General features: G+C 42.0%; 1 protein-coding gene across 6 annotated transcripts in view; it reads right to left on the bottom strand.

Annotated features, from left to right (window-relative positions):
- Nucleotides 1-13098, bottom strand: part of ADD3 (adducin 3) — a 104959-nt gene that overhangs the window by 34485 nt on the left and 57376 nt on the right. The gene's annotated exons all lie outside the window — the stretch shown is intronic.

Below are 13098 nucleotides of genomic sequence, written 5' to 3'. Positions count from 1 at the left end.
ATACACATAAAATCCTGCCACAGGGAGAGAAGATGAAGAGAGCAGAGTCAGAGCTGAGAGTGAGGAGGGAAATGGTGCTGGCGCTTATTGTACCCTGGTAGCACTGCCCTGGCGCTGGGCACACCCCCAGGACGGGAGGTGGAGAGCACCCAGGTGCAGGCACTGAGGGGTGATGCATGGCCTGATCCTGCATGGGAAGGGGACACCAGCACAGCCCTGCACCCTCACCCACCCCAGGCAACACTGTCTCGCACCCCAGGAGTGCCAACCCCCTGCAGAAAAGCCCCATGTGACCCATTGCATCAGCACAATCCACACCCCACAGCTGCCCAAAGAGAGGGTTAAGTCACAAACCCAATCAGTCTGAGCTGCATGATCTGCTGTGCAACCCTGGCTGGGTCATTTCACAAAACCGCAAAGAAATATCTGGAATATAGGAAATGCTCTTAGATTTCAATCAATCACTGTCATGTTCTTAATGCATTGCTCTTAACTAGTTCCTTCTGGACACAAACACCATGAGCTTCGGTTCTCTACAACACAGTAAAACACAAACATGGGGGCTGCCTGACCAAAGGGGACGAAAACAGAGCCAGAGCAGGCAGAGGAAAGGAGAAAAAGCACTTACCTTGGGTGAGCAGCAGGGCTGTGGGGAGAGAAGAACATGAGAAAGACAGGGAGAGAGAAGAAAAGAGGGAAAAAGTTAATATCCAAGGGGAAAAAGCTTTTTGCAGATGACAGCTGTCAGTGAGCAATGGACATGGTGCAAGGCGGCGTGCGAGCTCGCCGGGGCCGCATGCTGGGCACAGGCTGGGGAGCAGACACCAGCAGCAAGATGGCGAGGAGGCTGGTGAGCAACGGCGAGCACTGGGGTGCTGGCTCCCCAAAGTCACACCCCACCCCCACCTCCCCCCGCGAGTGAAGGCAGAGGGATGGGATGCAGGCAAGGAGTAGCGAGGAGGGGAAGGGAAAAGTCAGGGGGGACACTTAACACTTGCCATCGGGGCCTGACGTGACCCAAACTGACGTGAAGGCACAGGAGGTGCCCCTGCTTCAGCAAGGAGTGTGTGGTGGGGGTTGGGTGTGTGAGGAGGGGTGTTCATTTATTTTTTTGTGTTGGTTGGTTTTGGGTAGGTTGTGGTTTGGTTTTTTTTAACTTTGGGGGTTTGTAAATGGATTTATTCTCAGCTGTATCAGCTCCCCCAGACAGCTAACTGTATAAATACACAATTGTTTGTTCTGAAACAGAGATGGTGATGATACAGGGGTGTCTAATACCGCTTCTTCTAGTAGCAATGCAGCCATAAACAATTTGTCACACTACAGCCCAAACTGGTTACAAACCAACATCCTAATCCAGCGCTGTGTATTTAAGTCCTTATGCTTTTAAAAAGAGCAAGCTAATAAATTAATCATCATCTCCTTTCACACACCGCATTAAAGAGACTGTGTGGCAGCAGTATAGATTTTTGCCAAGAAATAAGAACTTAAGTGTATCTGAACTTTGTTTTTGTGTTTCTGTGTTAAATCTAAAGCATTATTTTTGCCCAGTTATATAGTGCAATATTAAAGTCAACATAAATATACAAGTTGTGCAATTCACATTTTACTCGGTGCAAACTGGAACCAAGCCAGCTACTCTTCATTGTCAAAAAGTCAGATAACATAGTGGGTTGCTGACAGCCACCCAGAATATGAGGGCTATACCTTTAACTTTAAATGAAGATGTGATGTTTTTTCTCTGTTAAGGAAGGCTCCTTATAATGCACCAAGACTGTAGCAGGTGCAGTCTGCATCTCCACATTTGCAGGCCAGCCTGCCAACATTCTGCAGCACAAGCAGTGAGGGAAAAAACCCCGAGCCTAGAATGATGGTTTGATGCATCCAATATGCTCTACCACATGGCCATAAATGCTATTTGCATGCGTTAAGTCTCATAAATGAACTTGTATGCTTAACCCTGCAGACTCAAGCTACTTCAGTCATTCACGTTTTGTTAATCCTTCACTGCTGTGTGACAGTTTTTAATGATGGAAAGAACCCTTGATGAGTGAGTTATCCAGTTACCATTTTCTGGGTGACAGCACAATAAAAGACAAAACCAGTCCCAAAAGGCCAACCTCTAGAACTTCAGATCCAAGGTCCATCTTGCCTAGTATTGAACCTACTGTGCTGAGGAAAGGCTGTACATAACTGGGCTGTTTCCACTGCTGTATTGTGTGACCCCTGAGCAGTGAGCAGCACAGAGGCTTCCTTGCTTCACTCCCTAAAATGTTTTCTTGTTTTACTAGCAAACTGTTAGAGTTGTGTAATAAACAGTAACATTTTGAGATTAAACTCTTCTTTACAAAAAACATTCAAGTCAGAACAAACCCAGTCACACAAGCAACTGGTTATAGCGAAATAACAGAGGAGGAATTCAGAGTTTGTTGTTGAAATGATGCACACAGGTACTCCTGCATTGCATCAGGAAGGGGCAGTTGCACCAAGAGAAAGCACTGAAACACCAGAGTGACAAAGGGGGATTCATGTCACGTGTTGATTCTTCAATATAAATTCTCTTCTACCACGGTACAGTTTGCCACACCAGTTATCTGTAACAGTACAATACAAGCAGTTATGAACTATTAATTTGTAACTTTAAAGAGACACAATAGATTGTCTTGCTTTAAGAGAAGGTCAGTTACCCATAGATATCACACACTGCCTTGTTTTTTCCCTTTCTCTAAACTTGTTCCTTTAAAATAAAATTTTGGTAGTAATATTTCCTCCTTCTATTTATTTGTTATTTTTAACAGCTACCAGGTTCACTGCAATTTACCAGAAACAGTTTTAAAGCTAAAGTTCTATTTTGCTCAAATATAAGTTTTATTTGCATATGTAAGCTTATGCATATATTTTGAAACAATACTAAGCTGCACTTTGGAGTGCTGATGGTTGTCACCTATGCTCAGGTACACAGGGTGACTGGTCCTATCAAGTGATGTGGAGTCTCTGGAGGACTTAGTTCTAAGGCAAATTAAAAAAAAAAAAAAAATCACCTCATTAAATTGAGTAAAAACACCAGAAACTAATAAATAAAATTATTTGTTAAACTGTAAAAAGTATCTGTACTCACTAGACTGGAAAAGTGTATGAGTCCTACCTCACACTCACTTTTCCTCTGTTTTTCTTTCATCTTCTATGTTATACTGAAGTTCATGAAAAACCACTGTAAAAATGAGCTCTATGATGAGAATGTAAGTTTCTCTTGGTTTAAGCTCCTTTTCTATAGAAGCATTAAATTAAAATTTCATGCACAGAATATGAGATAACTTGAAAATATCTGAACACTGAGCTTAAATAACCTGCTTCTATCCAAAGGCAAGACTGCTGTGAGGGAAAAATGTCCTCACTGTAGCAGAAAGCTAAGGAGACATAGAGGAGCTAACAGGGAAAAGAAAACCTCCTCCCTATAGCATATGCAAAAAGCTGCTCTCACAAAGCACAGATGCACTGAAAAACAGTGACAGAAATTAAGTCACTTCTCCCCCTTTAGCATTTTCCTGCTCATTTCCACTGTGCTCCAGGGTAAAAATTTGTCTGCCTCTCACAGAAAAACTCCCCCCACCTCTGCTGCTTCAGAGGATTTGGTAAGGACCACAGCAGCATGAATTGCTGCAGATTTTCAAGTTGCAAGATTTCTGAAGCTCTATTCCTTTACAACATTTAGGATTTCTACAAAGAAGAGGTATCTGAATGCAGAAGATCTCTGGCAGAGGAGCCAAGCAGCACTACAATAGCAGCATTTGCTGGTGAGCACCCTCAGCCAGCTCACAGGCAGCAGGAGTGCTTGACCCACAAGAATTCACAAAATTACAGAATCGTCTAGGTTGGAAAAAGCCTTGAAGATCATCCAGTCCAACTATTAACCTAACACACAGTTCCCAACTACACCATATCGCTAAGTGCTGTGTCAACCTTACTCTTATACACCCCCAGGGATGGGAACTCCACCACCTCCCTGGGCAGCCCATTCCAACGCCCAACAACCCCTTCTGGAAAGAAATGCTTCCTGATATCCAGTCTAAACCTTCCCTGGTGCAACTTGAGGCCATTCCCTCTTGTCCTATCGCTTGTTACTTGGTTAAAGAGACTCATCCCAGCACCCTCCTTTCAGGGAGCTGTAGAGGGCGATGAGGTCTCCCCTCAGCCTCCTCTTCTCCAGACTAAACCCCCCCAGTTCCCTCAGCCGCTCCCCGTACGACCTCTGCTCCAGACCCTGCACCAGTTCCGTTGCCCTTCTCTGGACACGCTTGAGTCATTCAATGTCCTTTTTGTAGTGAGGGGCCCAAAACTGAACACAGGAATCGAGGTGCGGCCTCACCAGTGCCGAGTACAGGGCTCAGATCCCTTCCCTGTCCCTGCTGGCCACGCGATTGCTGACACAAGCCAGGATGCCATTGGCCTTCTTGGCCCCCTGGGCACACTGCTGGCTCCTGTTCAGCCGGCTGTCAATCACCCCCCAGGTCCCTCTCTGACTGGCAGCTCTCCAGCCACTCCTGCCCAAGCCTGTAGCGCTGCTGGGGGTTGTTGTGGCCCAAGGGCAGCCCCCGGCATTTGCCCTTAGTGAAACTCCTCCAGTTGGGCTCAGCCCATGGCTCCAGCCTGTCCAGGTCTCTCTGCAGAGCCTCCCCACCCTCGAGCAGATCAACACTCCCACCCAACTGAGTGTCATTTGCAAACTGACTGAGGGTGCCCTTGATCCCCTCGTCTAGATCATCAATAAAGATGTTAAACAGGAGTGGCCCCAAAACCGAGCCCTGGGGGACACCACTCGTGACCGGCCCCCAACTGGATTTAACTCCGTTCACCACAACTCTTTGGGCCCGGCCATCCAGCCAGGTTTTTACTCAACGAAGCGTGTGCCCATCCAAGCCACAAGCAGCCAGTTTCACCAGGAGAATGCTGTGGGAAACAAAGGCCTTACTAAAGTCAAGGTAAACAACATTCACAGCCTTTCAAGTCTCCTCTGGAAGTGGTTTCTTTCAGCAAATCCAACTGAAGATAAAAGCACTGGCTCTTTCCCAATGTCACCTTGAAACTAAGACATGGAATCATAGAAGGGTTTGGGTCAGAAGGGACCTTAAAGATCATGTAGTTCCAACCCCCCTGACATGTGCAAGAACACCTTTCACTAGACCAGGTTGGTCAAAGCCCCATCCAACCTGGACCTGGATAATTCCTGACAGGGGGCAGTCACAACCTCTCTGGGCAACCTGTTCCAGTGTCTCACCACTCTCATAATGGAGAATTTCTTCCTTAGGTCTAATATAAATCTACCTTCTTTCAGTTCAAAGGCATCATCACCCTACTACCACATTATCCTATCACTACATGCCCTTGTAAAATGTCCCTGCTCAACTTTCCTGTTGCCCTTTTAAGTACTGGAAGGCCACTACAAGGTCTCCCCGGAGCCTTCTCTTCTCCAGGATGAACACCCCCAACTCTCTCAGCCTGTCCTCACAGGGAAGGTGCTCCAGCCCCCTGATCGTCTTTGTAGCCTCCTCCGGACCTGCTCAAGAAGGTCCATGTCCATATGTTGGGGGCCCCAGAGCACAGCACTGCAGGTGGGGTCTCGTGAGAGCAGAGAAGAGGGGAAGAATCACCCCCCTTGACCTTGATGCAGCCCAGGATACTACTGGCTTTCTGGGCTGTGAGTACACATTGCTGGGTCATGTTGAGGTTCTCATCAACCAACATCCCCAAGTCCTTCTCTTCAGGACTGCTCTCAATACACTCATCACCCAGCCTGTATTTGTGCTTGAGATTGTCCCCACACACGTGCAGGACCTTGCACTTCCCCTTGCTGAACTTTGTGAGGTTTGCACAGGCCCACCCCTCCAGCCTGTCCAGGTCCCTCTGGATAGCACATCCTTTCCCTCCATTGTGTTGACTGCACCACACAGCTTGGTGTTGTTAACAAACTTGCTGGAGGTACACTTAAGTATAGAAAATAAATTATGCATTCAAATTTAATCACTTTTAGAAGTGTATTAAGAACATACCTATTACAATCATCCCTAAACAGTAGTTCTATCTGATGAAAGCACATGAACGTGTATAACTCCAGCATGCCAGCAGGCCGTGGAACTACAAGGAGGTCTGGGCACTCCTAAGCAGCTGCCAGCAGCACAGCCCGCTTGGGAGAACTGGCTCATGGGTCAGCACGGCCCTGATGGTCTCTCCCACACTGGCAGTGAATTTCTGCTCTTGCTGACCCCGTTTCTTGCCCCTTTTTTACAGATGACAGTGTTTACCCACTCATGTCAAACCCATTTGGATGCCTGGAACAAAAGTAATAAATGTTATTAACAAATACTTATATATTTCAAAGACTCCATCAGTGAGTGGTCTCAGCACTTACTGAAAAATAGTGTCCCGTTTTTATCCATTTCCTACACTAACTGATACCTTGCAGAGTTAGTATCAACTAGGAATACAAGTAAACTACACTTGGAGAGCAAAAATCATATTATTTGACCTTACTAAAGTCAGGGAACTCTTCAAAATAAGGTCAGGGAGCTTTAACCCCAAATGCCTATTTCAGTTTTATTATAAGCCCAGAAATGAAGACAGAAGACATAAATATCAGTTTTCAATAGGAATAACTGCTTTTCACTTTTGGTTTTAAGGATTCTGATGAAACGCAAATGCTGCAGCACCAAAGCAGCTTCATCTTTTGGTTCTCATGACCCTGCTCATATTCATGCTACGAAGGGGCAGAGTAGATTATACATGAGAGGAAAAAGAAAAGGACAGTATTTTGAATTCTAGCTTGAGAGGTAACTGGGACCTAGGCAATGAAAAAATAAGGTAGTATTTTCCAAAATATTACAACTTTAAGATAATAAAACACTTTTTTTTTTATTTTTTTTTTTTTTAAGACTTATCTCCACTTATCTACATAATCACTTGTGGCTAAGTTACCTAAAAATATTTCACGAGTCAGTAGACAACAGAAAGCCAAATTAAAAGATTACATTCTGTTAGTACTTATCCGTATTAAGCTGCAAAAGTACGCAAACGCATAACCCCCACACATAGACAAGTAATGGCTGAAAAATCTCCCTCAATCCTTTGAAAAAGATGAAATCTAGGCTCCTCCACAATATAAACTAAGAACTTATCCATGAAAAAACATATAACTGGAAAAGCCGATTGCAGTCAAAACCTTTCACATTATGCAACACTCTTCCTCTCCCTCTTGCAATACAAAGCCTCCAACTTCCTCTGGTGAGTTTTTTCTTCAGCTGCCTCTAAACAACACTGATTCAGGGGGAAAGATTTTCACTCTTTACACAGATCTACACAGAGTTATGCAGTAGAAGAACCACGTCTGTTGTTTACGTAAGTTTTTAAAATCCCATTGATTTATACCAACCTGGAAAGCACCATCTGGAGTAATGAGGGCTACTCCGAGCAATCTGCAAGAGCCCTCCTTGGTCACTGGTACAATATGTGACATTACATAGCAGGGAAAACTATTATTGATCCCAGGACACATCAAAAGCCTTCTTGATTTACAGCAGTTTGATTATCCTGAGAAATGTCATGGCCAAAGCAGCTGCCTCCTGGGTTTTGTTGGAGGGTCAGAGGCTGCAATGGTGGGCAACCCAGATGATCGACACGAGGCAACTGCCGGATTTTACAAATGTTTACACGGACAACTGATCCTGTGTATGGCAGCACGCAGCCAAACCTTTTTATAGTGCAAACCCCTGGAGTTCCTCCTCTTCACACCAATTCCTGACCTTTACCACCATCAACAGCGTAGGCCCCATTTAAGACCATTGCCACGTACTGACCATACAGAATTGCAGCTCAACACCCTCTGTAACTCGTAAGCAAGGAATGGGAAATCCAGCCAACAGCTAATCTCAGTGGGGACATCTGTAACTGGAGACTTGAAGCAAAGATGAAATTGGGCCAGGTCTTCGATCATAAAGTCTTCAGGACAAATTGTATCTTTATTTATATTATGCACCACACCCTGCATGATTCCCCCCAGTTCATCCTGGGATCTCTGAATCACTCTACTATAAATTTTAAATAAGGAGCAGTTACACAAGTCACATTAATACACCACTATCAGCTTGACCATGTCAAAATAAATTGGCTAGCTTCTCAAAAATGAATTTTAACATTTTACTGACCTATACATACATTCTCACACTAAACAGAAAACTAGAGCATTTCAAAAAAGCTGACTTATGGTAGTTATATTTAAAAACTAAGAATGTTTTAAATAAAAGAACACAGTTGCATATATTCATTTCACATATAAAGAATAGGCATAGTGGGAATGTTATGGTTGTGTAAAGGTTTTTAATTGTAATTTAAAAACAATAATTTTAGGGATCAATGAAAGCTTGAGACAAACAATGCCCGCCAAGCCCAGGCCTGACTGTGCAGCAGGCACATTGCCACTGACTGGCCATAAGAAGCATGAAAAAACCTAGGCATCTTGAGAAAAAAGCTACACATTTATTCCAGTAAATGCTCCAAAAAAACAAGCCACAAATTGAGGTGTAGAGGTAAGGCTCTGTTGGTAGGACTTGTATCAGCCATGGGATGGCACAGGGTACAAAAACTTGTAAATCACTATTCCTAAATTACGCTGACAGTGTTGTTTCTCACCTCATTCAGTCTTCAAAGATCTTGGTTTTCTCCATTACTGCCATTAGTTTTGCCCTAACATACAGGACAATTTTTCCCCTCTTTTGTCCATTTGCAAACATAAGCGTTAATGTATATTAAAATATAACATGAAAAAAAGTAACAAACATGCAGAATTTGATTGAGGTTACGGTCATGTGCCTAATACATACAAAATTATAATCTTTAGAGGACTTAAGTTAAGCATACCTTATGCTACAGCTTTTCATGTTTTCCTGGCTGGCTTGAAGTGATCCTGCCCCTCCAACTCACATGTTTCATCTCCCCACCTCTCAAAGTGCCATCCCCTAGCTGTGCCAGCCCACCCCTCTGTGAAGATAGGGTCTAAACTGGATACACAAAGAGACTGGGGTTAAAAATCATTTAGGGTGGGAAGGCAGGGGAAAGTATGGAGTAGAGCAAGGCCCACATGGAAGTTCAGGGAGCCAGGCCTTCCCTCTTGAAAGTTTAAAAGGAAGCTACTTAATTAGCTGTGTTCAAAGCATGCTGCTTTAATTATCCTTCCCAGGGAAATCTCTAGGATTTACAGTGGTGCAGCAAAACTTCTGTATTTGCCCACATTGCTAATATTGTTTTCATCTTACTTCAAAATAATTAAAAAACCTCAACCAACCACCTAACTAGCAAATACAGAAAGTTTCATTTGCAGTCAAAGTTTAACCTATATAAATATGTACATTAGTCTCAACTGACTTGACTTGCATTTGACCTGCTTCTTGTCTCTGCCACCCTTTGCTCATGGTACTAGAAAAGAAAATTGAATTTAGAGAGCCAAAGGTCTTCTGCACCTTCAGGAATGGAAAATTACTCCACTGAATTTCAAGCAAGCCGGTCTGAAGTCAGGGGGTCATTTTGGACTTTGCCACAGCACTGAATAGAAAAGTTAGCACATCCCTGAACAAGTGCTGAAGATTTGATAACAAAAATTTTACTAGGACACACAGTGAGGGGTATGGCGAGTCAGCATTAAGCACAGTAGAAAGATTAGTTTTTTAAGTCAAAAGCAGAATATATAAGCATTTCATAATTAGGTTTGGTGGGGGGTTTTCAGTGTAAGCAAGCAATTACCTATATATTTAGCCTATAATTCTCCTTCTCCATCATCACTCATAAGCACTGAAAGTCTGGATAAAAACCACTCTACATGACTACTACAGTATTACAGAGCATGGATGCATTTCTAAATGCTTCTAAAATCCTGGGGACTTGCAAACATCTGCAATGGTCGTTTGTAGAATGCAAAACCAGCCTGTCATTGAACACTGAGATTTAAACCATCCTCTCTTTTGTCCTAAGCAGTTGCATGGAACATGAATATTTTCATGTCTAAAGAGGAGTGTGCCCAATGTACCACGTACAAAATTTCCTAGCAGCCAAGGTGGCACAAACAAACACCATCCACCACAGACATCTTCAGACCCTTATAGTTAAGCAAGTGAATAAAAGCTTCTTGATGGTTTGTCTTAGGAGAAACAAACCAGGCATTCAAACAAATTGCAGCACCAGTGACTTAGAAGTCCAGTTGTGAAGACCTTGGTTATAATTTTGAAGGCATATACAGCCTTTGATCAGTCACACATGCAGCATGAAAGACTCTCCCTCAAGTCCTTCCCCAAACAATTCTTGAAGTTTTGGCTTTTAGAGCTTTTTTGTTTGTAGTTTCAAGAATATTCTGAAGCCAACAAATATATTAAATGGATCTGTCTCTTAGATAAAAGTTTCAATAGAATGTATTATGACAAAAATTCATAAAATAACATACAAGTTGTATTTGAATTTCCAAAGCTCATTTGTAAACCTGGCCTAAAAGTGGTATTCGCCTGTTTGCAATTAAACCTGCTGATGTTTATACTGAATGCAAGTATCAGACACATTAGCCATGGGCTGGAGTTCAGAGTCTGAGTGCAGAGATGTGGGGGCAAATTTTTCTCTCAATTATATCATTATGAATCAAAAGCAACCAATTTTTTAAAAAAATCAATTAACAACTGCTGTAAAAATGACATTGTGTTCTAAGCTTTGCTGATGCTTATTTTTGAATATTTGAATAACTCATGGAAATCATCCTAGGTAAACATGGTATTTCAGTTTATACTGTAAGAAAATCACTGATGATACAAAAAAAAATAAATGTCTGAAGCTATACAGATTACGTCTGCTTGAGGAATGAAAGTAAATCACACCTTTTTTATGGCTTTCAGTTATCTTGTTCACTTATGTGGTGGGTGGTGGGTTTTTTTGAAACATCTGTAAAAACCTAACACTGTTCAAGGAATTAAAGTTCTCTGTATTAATGTAAGAACACGCCAAAAAATACCACAAAACTTTATTAATAAAGTGCTTAATAACAGGTGATTAGACGCCTGCCAAAGGCTCTTTCATGACAGCTCCCACAGACGTGCAGGAACGCTGTGGAGGACAACACTGACCCAGGGCAGCCAGAGCCCTGCATTAGCCACAGTGGGGATGCAGATAAACGGCATCTTTTTTGGAACTCATTTCTCTAATCCAAAAAGGAAAAAAGGAATCTGAGGGACGAATCTGGTCTCGAAGGTTTCTGGAGGAGTAGCAGTGGATGCTGCTTTCAGAGTTGGGCAGTATTTAGATAGGTTTTTTTATTAATTTGGGGTTTTTAAGATGCATTATTCTAACTCGCTAATTTGTTGCATTATTTTGGGCAGGGAGATAGCTGGATTTCTATTCTTTTATCTTAATTATTGAATGATGCTTCTAGTACGCATTGGAACAAGCATTTAAGATGCCATTTGTGGGTTGCTGTGGGTTTTCTGTTTTGTTCTTTTTTAATTCTCTGGCAAATTGCTATGGGATTTTGATTTCTGCTTGCCTCATCACTATTATGTTCTCTCTTTGTGATAAATTACCAAACTGATCAGAGTTTGTACTGCAAAGCAGTCAGAAAGAAGTGATGAAAAGCATGCAAAGTTTTGTGCTATGTGAACAGACTTTTTCTTGAGACTTCTGGCTTCAAATTCAGAAAGGTGGAATTCATAATGAAAAACACTCCTACCTGGTGCACAACCCCTGTCCCTCACAGAGTGCAATTATACAAATTATGCTATATGAAACGTGAAGACAGGTTTTTGTTTTGTCTATCCTGTGTTCATTTTCATGTTATATTCAAAGTGTTTGTAATCAGGTGATATTGGACTAGAATACTAGTGGTTTCTAAAAGACTAAAATGGATGGAGATACTCCAACTGTTTTTGTTTTTTTTTTTAAGCTATTTTTAACTGACACATTAATGAGGTGCTGGATACAAAACTTTTAATGATTATACATCTGATATCTAAAAAAACATGAGAGAAAGACAGATAAGTAAATAAACAAATCCATCCCTTCCTGGCCCCTCCTGGCATGGTGCAGCAGGTTATGGGCATGCCTAGCTGTCCCAAAGTAACTCAAGAGCTATCCAGAGCTAACTGTGCATTTCACCTTTTCATTCCATATTAGAAACTACTGCCCACAGCAGTAAATGCTACAAGTCAGCTGCTTCATCTTTGCATGGGACATACACAAAAAGTAATTACTAAGGCTGCTTCATGTACTGTGACAGCACAACTGTGAATGCTTTCAAAACTACATTGTTTGGAAACACAATGTCTCCACGTTACTTGTCTATGTTAGATGGGAACATCTTATACATCCAAGAGGCTTTTGTACTTTTTGCAGCAAAGTATAAAACACTTCAAAACTGAGAATTTAAATTGTCTCTCAGTTCTGCAAACTTGATCATAAGTTCAGTTAATGCACACTTATACTGGACTTTTTAAGTTATTGCCCGATGATCAGACGGAAAGAGCAACTTCTACATCTGTTCAACCTCAACATCAAAATACTACATCTTTCTCTTCTAACTAGATATCAACTTTTGCAATGTGTAAGAATTCTTTTTTACCTTTGTACCAAGTTTGGCTTAAAATAACCAATAGGTTCAAAAGTTAAGCAGCAGGAGTGAACACATGCACAGTGTGATCAGGTAAGATCTCATTTTCATAGAGCAACAAGTGAACAACAAGCATGTACCCAGACCTCTTGCTGACACGAAGCATAAGGCCAGACATGAGCACAGAACTGAGTTCAGTCATTTAAAATATCGTCCCATGATAATTAAAATGAACTTCTGAATAAACACAATTTTGCAAACATGAACAGTCAAAGAGGAACTTGGATAAACATATAGAAGAACTAAAAATAGTGTCTGTGCCCATGGTGGTAGTACTTCCTGAAACACGAACAAACAAAGCAATATATATGTTTGGAAATCTAAATTTGTAGTACAAATTTAAAGACAGTATGAACTGTCAAAGCACACTAAAGGCTAGATAGTGTTAAGACTGGTACTTACAAATAGCATAGGTT

Source organism: Athene cunicularia (genome assembly GCF_003259725.1).
Source record: "Athene cunicularia isolate RWA chromosome 6 unlocalized genomic scaffold, athCun1 chr6_part1, whole genome shotgun sequence".
NCBI lineage: Eukaryota > Metazoa > Chordata > Aves > Strigiformes > Strigidae > Athene > Athene cunicularia.
The sequence above is the reverse complement of the archived record's forward strand: the minus strand, read 5'-3'. Positions and strand labels throughout refer to the sequence as shown.